Source organism: Vicugna pacos, chromosome 19 (assembly GCF_048564905.1).
Source record: "Vicugna pacos chromosome 19, VicPac4, whole genome shotgun sequence".
NCBI lineage: Eukaryota > Metazoa > Chordata > Mammalia > Artiodactyla > Camelidae > Vicugna > Vicugna pacos.
Window position 1 is genome coordinate 34,496,472 of NC_133005.1, and position 10,637 is coordinate 34,507,108.

The window sequence follows — 10,637 nt, forward strand, 5'->3', positions numbered from 1 at the left end:
GGATTATTTCAATGTGTATTTACATTCCATGCCTGCAGGTCCAGGAGAGGCCTCTCTTTTAATGAAAAAGACTTTTCTCCTGCATCCTCCAGGTTTAACCACTCACCCGCTATTCATGCTTCACTAATGGAGACCACCTGCCCCTTCTGGAATATGCAGCTAAGCTGGTGCTAAGCCAGGGTTCATGGATGCTATCATTTTTTTCAGCCCAAACAGATGTCAGTTCTCACAGACTCGTTAAGCACAAACCTCAGTGAAAGGGGTACAAGTCCCTTCCCCTACAAGCCAGATCTCAGAAAGAGAGAAGATTCTGTGACCATTTCCTGAAAAGGGTGGGCTGCTTCAGAAGTCAACTGTCAAAAATACCAACACTGCTAAAAGATGGTATTCTTTTTTTTTTGACTTTTATTTTTATTTTATTTATTCATTTTTTATTGAGGTATAGTCAGTTTACAATGTTGTGTCAATTTCTGGTGTACAGCACAATGCTTCAGTCATACATGGATATACATATATTCATTTTCATATTCTTTTTCACCATAAGCTACAACAAGATATTGAATAAATTTCCCTATGCTATACAGTATAAACTTGTTTATCTATTTTATATATACCAGTCAGTATCTACAAATCTCAAACTCCCAGTTTATCCCTTTCCACCCTCCTCCCCCCTGGCAACCACAAGTCTGTTTTCTAGGTCTGTGAGTCTGTTTGTTTTATATGTAAGCTCATTTGTCTTTTTTCTTGTTTTTTAGATTCCACATATGAGTGATATCATATGGTATTTTTCTTTCCTTTTCTGGCTTACTTCACTGAGAATGACATTCTCCAGGGCCATCCATGTTGCTGCAAATGGCATTATTTTATCATTTTTTATGGTTGAGTAGTATTCCATTGTATAAATATACCACAACTTCTTTATCCAGTCATCTGTTGATGGACATCTAGGTTGTTTCCATGTCTCAGCTATTGTAAATAGTGCTGCTATTAACATTGGGATACAGGTGTCTTTCTGAATTAAGGTTCCCTCTGGATATATGCCCAGGAGTGAGATTGCTGGATCATATGGGAAGTCTATATTTAGTCTAAAAGAAATAGTTTTCAATGTGTTTTCATTTATTTTTTTGAGTCCTCCCAGCAGCCTTCTGATGTAGGCAGAATAGGATTATTACCTCCATCTGAGGATAACAACACTGAAGCTCAAGTTTGGTTAAGTTGCCCAAGTTCAGCCAGCTAATAAGTAGTAAAGGGGACAAAACTCTGGCCAGTGCTCCTCCCCTTCCTGCTGAGCTACACTGAATTTCTGCTCATTGCAACTAAATCAAGCCTAAAGGTAAAGTGGGCTGGTCTCATGGCCCCGAGCGCTCCCACAACTTCTGCAGCTCCAGGCAGATGTTTCACGTGTAATTTTTATGTGCCTAGACACTCAACAAACCTCTGAAAAGAAACTGGCCCACTGGAGTAAGTCCTGGCTGAGATGCTTTGCTCCAGTGACACAGCAAACAGGGGTGGTACCATGAATCTCTGGACGTCTAGCGCAGGAACCTTTATCCTTATCTCGATCTGCCATAATTAGGAGGTATGACTGTATAGATGTGAGATCATTTTTTTAAATTGAGCTATAATTTACATATAATAAAATGCACAGAGCTTATGTATATATGTGTATATATACACATAAAATAGAAACACACACACACATCCTCCTGTAACCACCCCCCAAAGCAAGACACTGAACATTTTCACACCCTCCAAAACTCCCTACCTCCTTCCAGTCAATCCTCCACCTTCCAGCCCTCCAAGAGGCAACTTCTTTCTGACATCTATCACCATAGATTTGTTTGGCCTGCTTTTGTACTTCATATATATGGAACTGAACAGTATGGCTTTTTAGACCATTTGTTACTGAGGTTAGTCTCTTCTTTTTAAAAATAAGTAGGCAGTGTAGGTACAAGAGGAAGAGTGCTGGGCTGGGATGATTTTTCCCGCTGAAGAAAGCAACTGGATTCAGACCCAGAGGCCTCACGACCTAGCCACAGCTCCATCGCTAAGTGTCTGGGTGATGCACATGTGTCCCTACTACCCTAGTCTCAGTTTTCTCCTACTGTGAGGTGAGAGCGTTGAACTAAAGCACGTGTAAGGTGCCATCAAAGATTCTGAAGTAGAGCTTAAAACTCCAGATGAAGATTGCCAGTTTCAAAGTCCTCATCAAAAGAAGCTACACCTTTATTTCAATGGTGCTGCTAAGAAACAAACCGTATTTTGGGGAACTCCTTTCTGAATACTGTCTTTGAAGACAAACAAAGCTAAAGCTCATTATTTTACAGGTATACTTTACTTTGACCCCACATGGCATTTCCTAAGTTGATTCTCTCTTTTTTAAAGTCAGCCCTGACTTTAATTCCAAAAATTCACACCTATTCTAAAGCACGGGGATTTGCAACCACCAGGACTATTCCAGAGATGCTACAAGCCCCTGTTCTCAGCGACTCTGCCCTGGTCCATGATGTCCAGGCAGCACACGTGCGCTGAGTGGCACTCTGCCCACCCAGGCCACAGCCAGTGGGACCGAGGTGAACACAGAACCTTAGCTGGACTAATCCAATTCTTTCTCATAAGCTTAAAGACAGACTAAGGGAGATGGATGACAATGGGCCCTGGAGCAGAAAGGTCATGCTCAGCTTCAGAGCAGGTACCACTCCAAGTCAAAGATACGGAGAAGTAAAAACCAAGAGCCTTGCAGAGGAAGCTGTTCAGCAGGAAGAATACAGAAATGTGTGGATGACTGGAGGCCAGAAACTACAAAATCCCAGAAAGAGATGGAAAAAGCTTGCATCTGAGGACTTTCCAGGTTCCATGGCTACACCTCTTATACTTGGGGTACCTGAAATTCCCCTGTATTCGGCCAGTAAAACTCCTTTCAATTAAACTAGCTGCATTTCTATTCACTGCAACTAAAAAGACTAAGGTTGACCTCAAGCTTTGAAGGAATTCTAAACGGAGGTCTGAGCAGACAGCAGCATAACAGGCACAAGATGATAGCACTGAGCAGGCCCTCAGTTAGCACTGGCTGAAATGATGATGCGCAAAACCTTATTAGATAAGTCTGGTTTGTTTAAAACAGACCAATTATATGGTGACTTTATAGTAGTCATCTTGCATATAATAGTAACATGGACACAGCCTCTTTATAGCTGATCATTCACGTCTGTAGCATTTTTATGATGCTCCTACGAATTGTGAAAGTCATCTCCATTTCACAGATGAGGCAACTGAAGTTCAGACGGGTTGAGAAACCTGTCTTCCACATGTCTCCTTCCCACCTCCCCCCCACAAAAAAAGAAAGAAAGAAGTCACATCAGAACTGGGTCTCAAGACTGGGTCTTATGACTTCAACAGTTCCCTTCCCTCTATAACACTTCCTTTGATGAGGATGATGACATGAGCTAACAATTACATACTGCTAAGGCAGTGTTAATTCATTTAATCCCCACAGCAACCTGTGAGGTATATTATTACCTCCATTTTACAGGTAAGAAAATGGAGGCACAGAAAAATTAATTACCATCCTCAGTGTCACACAGCTTGTAAGCGGCACAGTCAGAATCTGGCCCCAGGCAGTCTGGCTGTTTGAAAGCCACGTGAAAGCAGGCGGTGCTGTACCTACAGCAGGAGCTCAGTGGAGGATCTGGGTCTGGGCACCTGAAGCTAAACACACTGAAGCTCGAAGACCAACGCCAAGAGCTCACCACCGTACCAGTAACAGAGCCCACGACCTAAAGTGATCCCCACTTGCTTGTGCAGTACTCAGCCCTTCACAGTCCAGCCAGACTCTCCTCACTGCTTGCTATTTCTACAAGGCAGGCCATGCTCCTCCTTCTCTTCTCTACTTCTGCACCTTCTCTTCCTTCCTTTGACTGTCAGAAGAGCTCGTATTCAAGCTTCAAAGCCCCACTCAGATGTCACTTCCTCTGTACTAGTCTCAGCTTTCCTCACGTCTCCCCAGCAAAGCGAAAGAGGAGGGGCCCTGTGTTCCTCTGGGAGGCTCCTGTCCTGCTCCGTTATAGTCAGGTATTCACACAGCTCTCTCCTTCGCTCTCTCCTTCACTCTCTCCTCTGGGGCAGGTCCAACTCTCCAGTCTTATCACCAAGCACAGCACCTGGCACACAGTCACGGTTCAGTAAGCACCTGTATCTGCTCAAATCCCACAGCTCTGACCTCAGCTCCTACAAACCAGGGCTGGCTCTGCCTGGAAAGGGACTGGCATGAAGCGCTCAGGTTGTATGGCGTTCCCTCCACGACCCACCACCTTCTACCTCCACGGTATCTCCACCGTTTAAAGTTTTGTTTTCATATCTAACATCAGGACGTGTCTCACCGGAATATCAGATTTAGCACCCCTGACTCCAGTTAAAAGAAGGAGGGGAATATCCCTCTGCTTTGATCCCTATGGAAACATCAGGAGAGAGGAGACTAGAAGAATAGTATTCACCAGGTAATAGTCCCCGGATAAAGGATCTCCTTCTGGGGAACCCTTCCAGCACTCGTCTGCTTACTCTTTTCATTTTCATTTTAGAAAGGAAGTGGAAATTAGGTCGAAGCAGTTCAATAACATTGCAAAATTCTCAGGGTTATAAATAGCCTCTTGCTCTACCACTCAGCAGTACTATAGAGTTCAACAGCAAACAGCCAGTATAGGGAGCAGTAGATTCACAACCGGGCCCAGAAGGCAAAGAAGTAATAAACCCTTCTGGATTAATCGACTCTCCATCCCCTCCTCCCACCTCTTTCAAGTATTACAGATACAAAGACAATTTGGAAAACTCTAAATGTCACCAAACAAGAAAGAGGCACACGCTGATCTGACGAAGATAATTCTACTCTAAGGCATGAGAATGAAAGCCCAGGTTTTCAAAGGCAAAGCTGGGGAAACAAGAGAAAAACACCATCAAGGGTCCTCTAAGCAGCTTCTGGAAGGTGTGCGTATATAATGAGCACAGTTACAAAAGGTCCCGTGCAGCTCCATCAGTCCACCACCCCAGCAGGCCCTGCCCCAGGGAGCTGGGTTCTGAGAGCCGATCAGAGAGGAAGTGAAAGATGATCCCTTCCCATTAGTAAGGAATCCGGATGGAAGGAGGCCAGAAGGTCTCCAGCTCCCCTCCCTCCCACTCATTCCTTTAAGGGTGAGATTGCCACATGCTTTTTGTTCTGTTCTTTAGCTCTTGATTTCGTGGGGGAGACCTCAGTAAGTTTGGTTTAGTTGCCTACAACACAATGCACTGCACCAGGAAGGGACCAGAGGTCACACCTCTTTCTAATCGAGAACAAAATCTCAACAGAGGCTTCTCCCTCTGAAATCTAGAGTGAGAAGTGACTCAACTTCCCTCCGTTCAGACCCTTGCATGAGGGTGAGACTCTGAGGTGCAGAGAGGGAGACTGATTCACAGATGCAGGTTGTGACCAGTACTGCCAGAAATGCTAAGAAGGACCATCATACCCATGGCAGCCGAGGTCTCCCTTTTTCGTTGAAATCTGTTAGACACAAGACTCACCCCAACATGTAGTCAAAAGCCACTTAGAGCCACGAGCACGGTGAGGACGGGTGTGGGAACAGGGTAACTGACTGGGCTTCTCAACACCTACCCTAAGGATTGCCTACGTCTCCTCTTCTCCTGCTCAGAAACCACAGCAGGGTTCCCCTCCTTACAGAGCAGAGCTTAGATCCCCCAGGAGAGCACCCAGCTCCTTCCAGCCTCACTGCGGCCTCCAGACCACCCTCGGAGACACTGTCACAGGAGGCCACCTTGTTCCCTCAAACATCATGCTCTTCTTCCAAGTCCTACTCTAGCCTCTGTCGTTATTCCCTCTACCTTGTCCAGCTGACGAGCTTCTTTTTTAACTGAAGTACAGTCGGTTTATAACGTGTTAATTTCTGGTGTACAGTAGAGTGATTCAGTTTTTATATATATATATATATATATATATATATATATATATATATATATATTCCTTTTCATATTCTTTTTCATTATAGGCCATTACAAGGTATTGACTATAAGCTGCCAAACTTCTGCTCAGGCTTCAAGGCCCAACTCAGAAAGTCACTTTTCCATGTGGCCCTCCTAATCCTCTCACCTCAGGCAAAATGAACTGTGCCCTCTTCTGTGTTCCTATCTTTTATCCAAACCATTACAATCCCACTGATGAATAATTCTCCACATGCAGCCTTTTGTCTTGCTATTCAAAGTGTGATCTGCACTCCAGCACCATCGACACTGCCTGGGAGCCTGCAGTCATGCAGAATCACCCACTCTGGCCCAGACCCACTGGATCAGAACCACCCTTCCAACAGGATCCCCAGCTGGCTCACATGCACGTTCTGGTCTGAGAAGCAGACTCTAGACCAGCGGTTCTCAACTCAGGTCGTGCCTCATCACTGCCCCTGGTCACTGTCAACCCCCCCTGGGGGGTTCTAATGATTGGCCAAGCCAGGAGCCAAGGGGCCAGGGCTGTTGGCTATCAGGGCAGGGACTCATCGAGTCCACGTCTACTCCCCTGCCTGCTGTTCCCTCAAGCTGGTAGCACAGTGCCTGGCACAGAGCTGTGCTCACAGAATGCCACACCCAGAACACCCTCTACGAGGCCCCGAAACCAGTTTGTCTTTAAAACAGAATAAAACACTCGTGACAGAGGATCAGCTATGTCTGGAACTCTGTAAATCCCTATCTACAGTCATCGAGAGAGACGTAGAAGGGTCAGTGTTTACTGACCACTTGCCCCAGTTTTTGGAAATCAAACAGAATCTGAAGTGGAAAATACTGATGAAGTGGAAGAAACCAGCTGCCTTCATGGGGCTGCCATGGCTGCAGCAGGAAGGCCGAGCTTGAGGAGGGAGGGAGTGTGCCAAGCTGAGGAGGAGTCCGGGGTTATGACTGAAATCCCGGGCTGTGGGCCTGAATCCTTCAACCCTTCAGTGCCGACCACAACAACACAGCATTGTTCTCACAGAAAAATCAGGCCAAGCCTCTCATTTTATAAATAAGGGAAATGAGGTCCAGAGAAGCCAGCCACACCACCAGTCAGGGATAAAAGAAGGCCTAGCCCCTCCACCCCCGGTCAACCCGCCTCTGCTATGCAGGAGACCTGACCGCCCAGCTATGCCACCAGCATGAGCCTCTATAGATCTCAGGTCCTGATCTCCATGAGGAGACTGGACTAGACGTTTGTGAGGTCTCTTCCAGCCCTGACCTTCTAGTGAGGCAGAGTAACTGAACGAGGCTAGGAGCTGCTGTCCTGGAGTGGGACAGACCTAGAGTAGGATCCCAGCTTTAAGAATGTCCTTATCTATAAAATGGGGATTCGAATCAACCTTACTCTATAAAGTTGCTGTGAACATAAGGTGGGATAATATATGTAAATCATTAAAGCATAAAACCTGCACAGAGTAAGCCAAATTCCAACACTGTGAAGTTGAAGAAGATGCAAAAACACTGTAACTAAGTTTCCCCAGTGTTAAAAAGCCCCAGCTGCCAGGCTTTAGTTTACTGATGACAAAATGAGACCGCATACTCGACCGACGGTAATCGGGAAGGAAAACTAACATAAAATTATTATTATTTATCTCCTAGCAGAAGAATCTTGGGAGTTTCATAGTTCCAGAACAGTGGCCAATACAATGCCTGGCACACAACAGGTGCTTCACAAATCTTTTCTAGTGACTCAATTAAAACCAGTATGTTTAATGGGGTTACAAATTTAAATGTCTTAAGCAGCCCGGCAGGTAGGTAAATAAGCTAAGTAGTATCTATGTAGGAACTGTGGTCAACTACAAAGTACCCGACCTGCCTAGAGGAATTCAAACTCAGCACTTCTAAACACACTACGCAGCCTGGCCTAGACAGACACAGCAGCCTCTGCACACCATTTCCGGTTCATCACACCGCACGCTGTCCCGCACCTCATCAAATCATTGTGTGATGTGCTCTTGTCTTTCCAAGTACACAGCAAGCATCCTGAAGATGAGGGCTACGATTTATGCTCCTCAGTCACTCTAAATGGCCCAGAGTGGTGCTGGCCTCACAGTAGTGAGGACCTCGGTCAGTGAGCAATTGTTGAACTGCACAGCTGGACTGCTAACTCAAGCCCTGTAGGTCCAGCACCTTTGAGATGCCGCAGATATTAGGACCAGGCTGAGCTGGTGCGGGCTGTGCTGAGCTATGGTGTCTGGATCAAGAAGCACTTGCCTTGCAGATTTTTCCTTCAACGGCATCAAATACACTTGTTCCTGAGCCACTAAGGCAGGTGGTACTGATGCATCCAGAAACACTGTCTGTGCATGGAACTAGACAGAATACGCAATACTCATAGGTGCCATAGAATACTCATAGGTGCCATTGTTTTCAAGAAGTTTAACCCCCACTTCCTGCACCCCCAAACTTCCCGAGAACCTCCTAGAGGCAGCACAGGTACAGAAAGATCAAACTCCAGATGAACAGATTGGGGTCCTGGTCCCCATCTTGCCTCCTCTGCTCACAAACTCTAGGATGACTGCTGGCTGACAACATAACTTTTAGGAGCTTCATTAATTTTATTTGGAAAATTCAGATAATAATTACCTCAAAAGGCTAAAGGCAATTAAATGCTGCAAGAATGTAAAGCTTCCAGCACTGCACACCCCCGATAAGTGGCTATTGAGCACCTGAAATGTGGTTACCACGAGTTGAGATGGGCTCTAAGTGTAAAACATGTAAATTTCAAAGACTTAGTACACACACAAGGATGTGAACTCTCTCATTAACAATGTTTTTATACTGACTATATGCCAAAATAATATTCTTTTGGAATCTACTGAGTAGATTCCAAAAAGTAATCTCACCCGTTTCTTTTTATTTTTGTAATGTGGCTACTAAAATTTTTTTTAATTACATATAGTGCATTCTATTTCTGTTGGACAGCATTGCTCTCGCACAGAGCCTGGCACACTTTTTTGTGTAGGACATCAGGGACACGACTCACACACTGTTCCTCCTGCCAAAGCCAAGTCATCCATTCATTTATTTAATACATTTTTTTAACAGTGCCTGGGCCTGTGCAAGATGCTGGAAAAACAAGGAGCAAAACCAGACACTGTCTTTTTCTTTGTGGAACATATTAATCTGGTGGGATAGACAGACATGAATACTTTCATAAATAAGTGTAAAACTGCAGCTGTTAAAGCACTGTAAAGGAGAAGTACACAGTGTGATGACAGTGGGGAATTCACTTGGTGGGGCAAGTGGGGACCAGGGATGCCGCTGGAGGAAGTGATACTTGAGTGAAGATTTGAAAGATAAAGAAGAGTTTACTGGAATAAGCCAAGCAGGGAAGATAAGCCAGGGGAGTAAGAAGGTTAAGGGTGAAGACCCTGAGGAGGGCCAGAGCTTGGTACGAGGAGGAACAGGAAAAGGCCAATGTGACCAGCGTATTGAGCAAGAAGGGTAAGTACACTGAGATTAGGGAGGAGAGGTCGGCGGGTTCACATCTCCAGGGCTTGGGTGAGGATCTAGCGCTGGCCCCGCAAGAGGTGCAAGCCGGCCAGTTACAAACCGCAGAGTATCCGGATCTGATCTGCATTTTGAAAAGATCCCTCTGGCCAAGGTGTGAGGCCCACTGGGGAGTGGCCCGAGTGCTTGTGGGCTGATGGGTTAAGACACTGCCTCAATCCAAGTAAGAAGCGAGAGAGGCCTGAACTGGGGCGAGGGAAGCAGCAGAGATGCAAGTACATGGACTAGGGGCTACTGAGCCGGCCGGATCGACGGGTTGGGGTGATGAGCAGTGGCCGTATGTGTAGGAGGAGGGGTGGCGATGTCAAGAGAGACTCCTGGGCTTCTGACGGGTGCCACCCAGCCCCAAACACTCTCCGGGCTCCTATCGAGCCCTCTCCCATCCGGTCCCTCTCCCTCCCCTCCCCCCACCATCTCGATGCGCCCCCAGGTTCCATCCTCCCACCCTCCTCCTCCCCCATCGCCCCCACCCCGACCCCTGGCCGGCCCAGCGCCCGCTCCTCCAGGCCTGGGCCGCCCTCGTCACCACCCGTCGACCCTTCCCGGTCGGAGACGGTGCCCTCCCCCCCAACCCCGTCCTCCTGGCACGGAGAACCCAGCTGGGCCGCGACCCCTTGGGGGCCTACAGAACCGGCACAGTGCAGCCCAGGCCCATTCTCTCCAGCTCCTCAGCCCCCTGACAGAAGCAGCCCACAGCCCTCCGCCCACTTCCAGGCCTGGCCTCCCCTCCCTGCGTCCCTCCGGCCAGGCCCCTCTCCGCGGCCCGGCGCGCCCCTCACTCACCAGGACGCCGACCTAGGCCCAGCTCCCGCGCCCGGCTCTCACCGCCGCCGCTCCTCCAGCCTCCGCCCACCCCGCCTTCCAGGGACCCCGCCCCGCGTAGGCTGACCCGGGCTCCTATTGTTCCGTTTCGCTGTCGCGCTGAACTCTCTTTCTTCAGTTGGGTTGCTTACCTGTCACTCAAGAGAAGGCGGGCCCAGCTGCTGGGGGAAACTCCGGCGGTCCCCGCCCGGCTTGCCGAGGCCTCTTAAAGACACAGGCTGCCTCACCCGCCGCAGGCTATGGGCTTTGGAGGAATGGGATTTGTCAGCAAA

General features: G+C 47.5%; 1 protein-coding gene across 5 annotated transcripts in view; it reads right to left on the reverse strand.

The window, feature by feature from the left end:
* Positions 1 to 10,410, reverse strand: part of ELMO2 (engulfment and cell motility 2) — a 37,655-nt gene extending 27,245 nt beyond the window's left edge. For 2 of the 5 annotated variants that reach the window (XM_072944323.1, XM_072944319.1), the window contains exon 1: positions 10,326 to 10,404. The gene's annotated coding sequence lies outside the window, so the exon portion shown is untranslated. Of the gene's footprint in view, positions 1 to 10,325 lie in introns of all 5 variants that reach the window. The other 3 variants (XM_072944322.1, XM_015237758.3, XM_072944321.1) reach the window with 2 other exon arrangements.
* Positions 10,411 to 10,637: the final 227 nt, after the last annotated feature.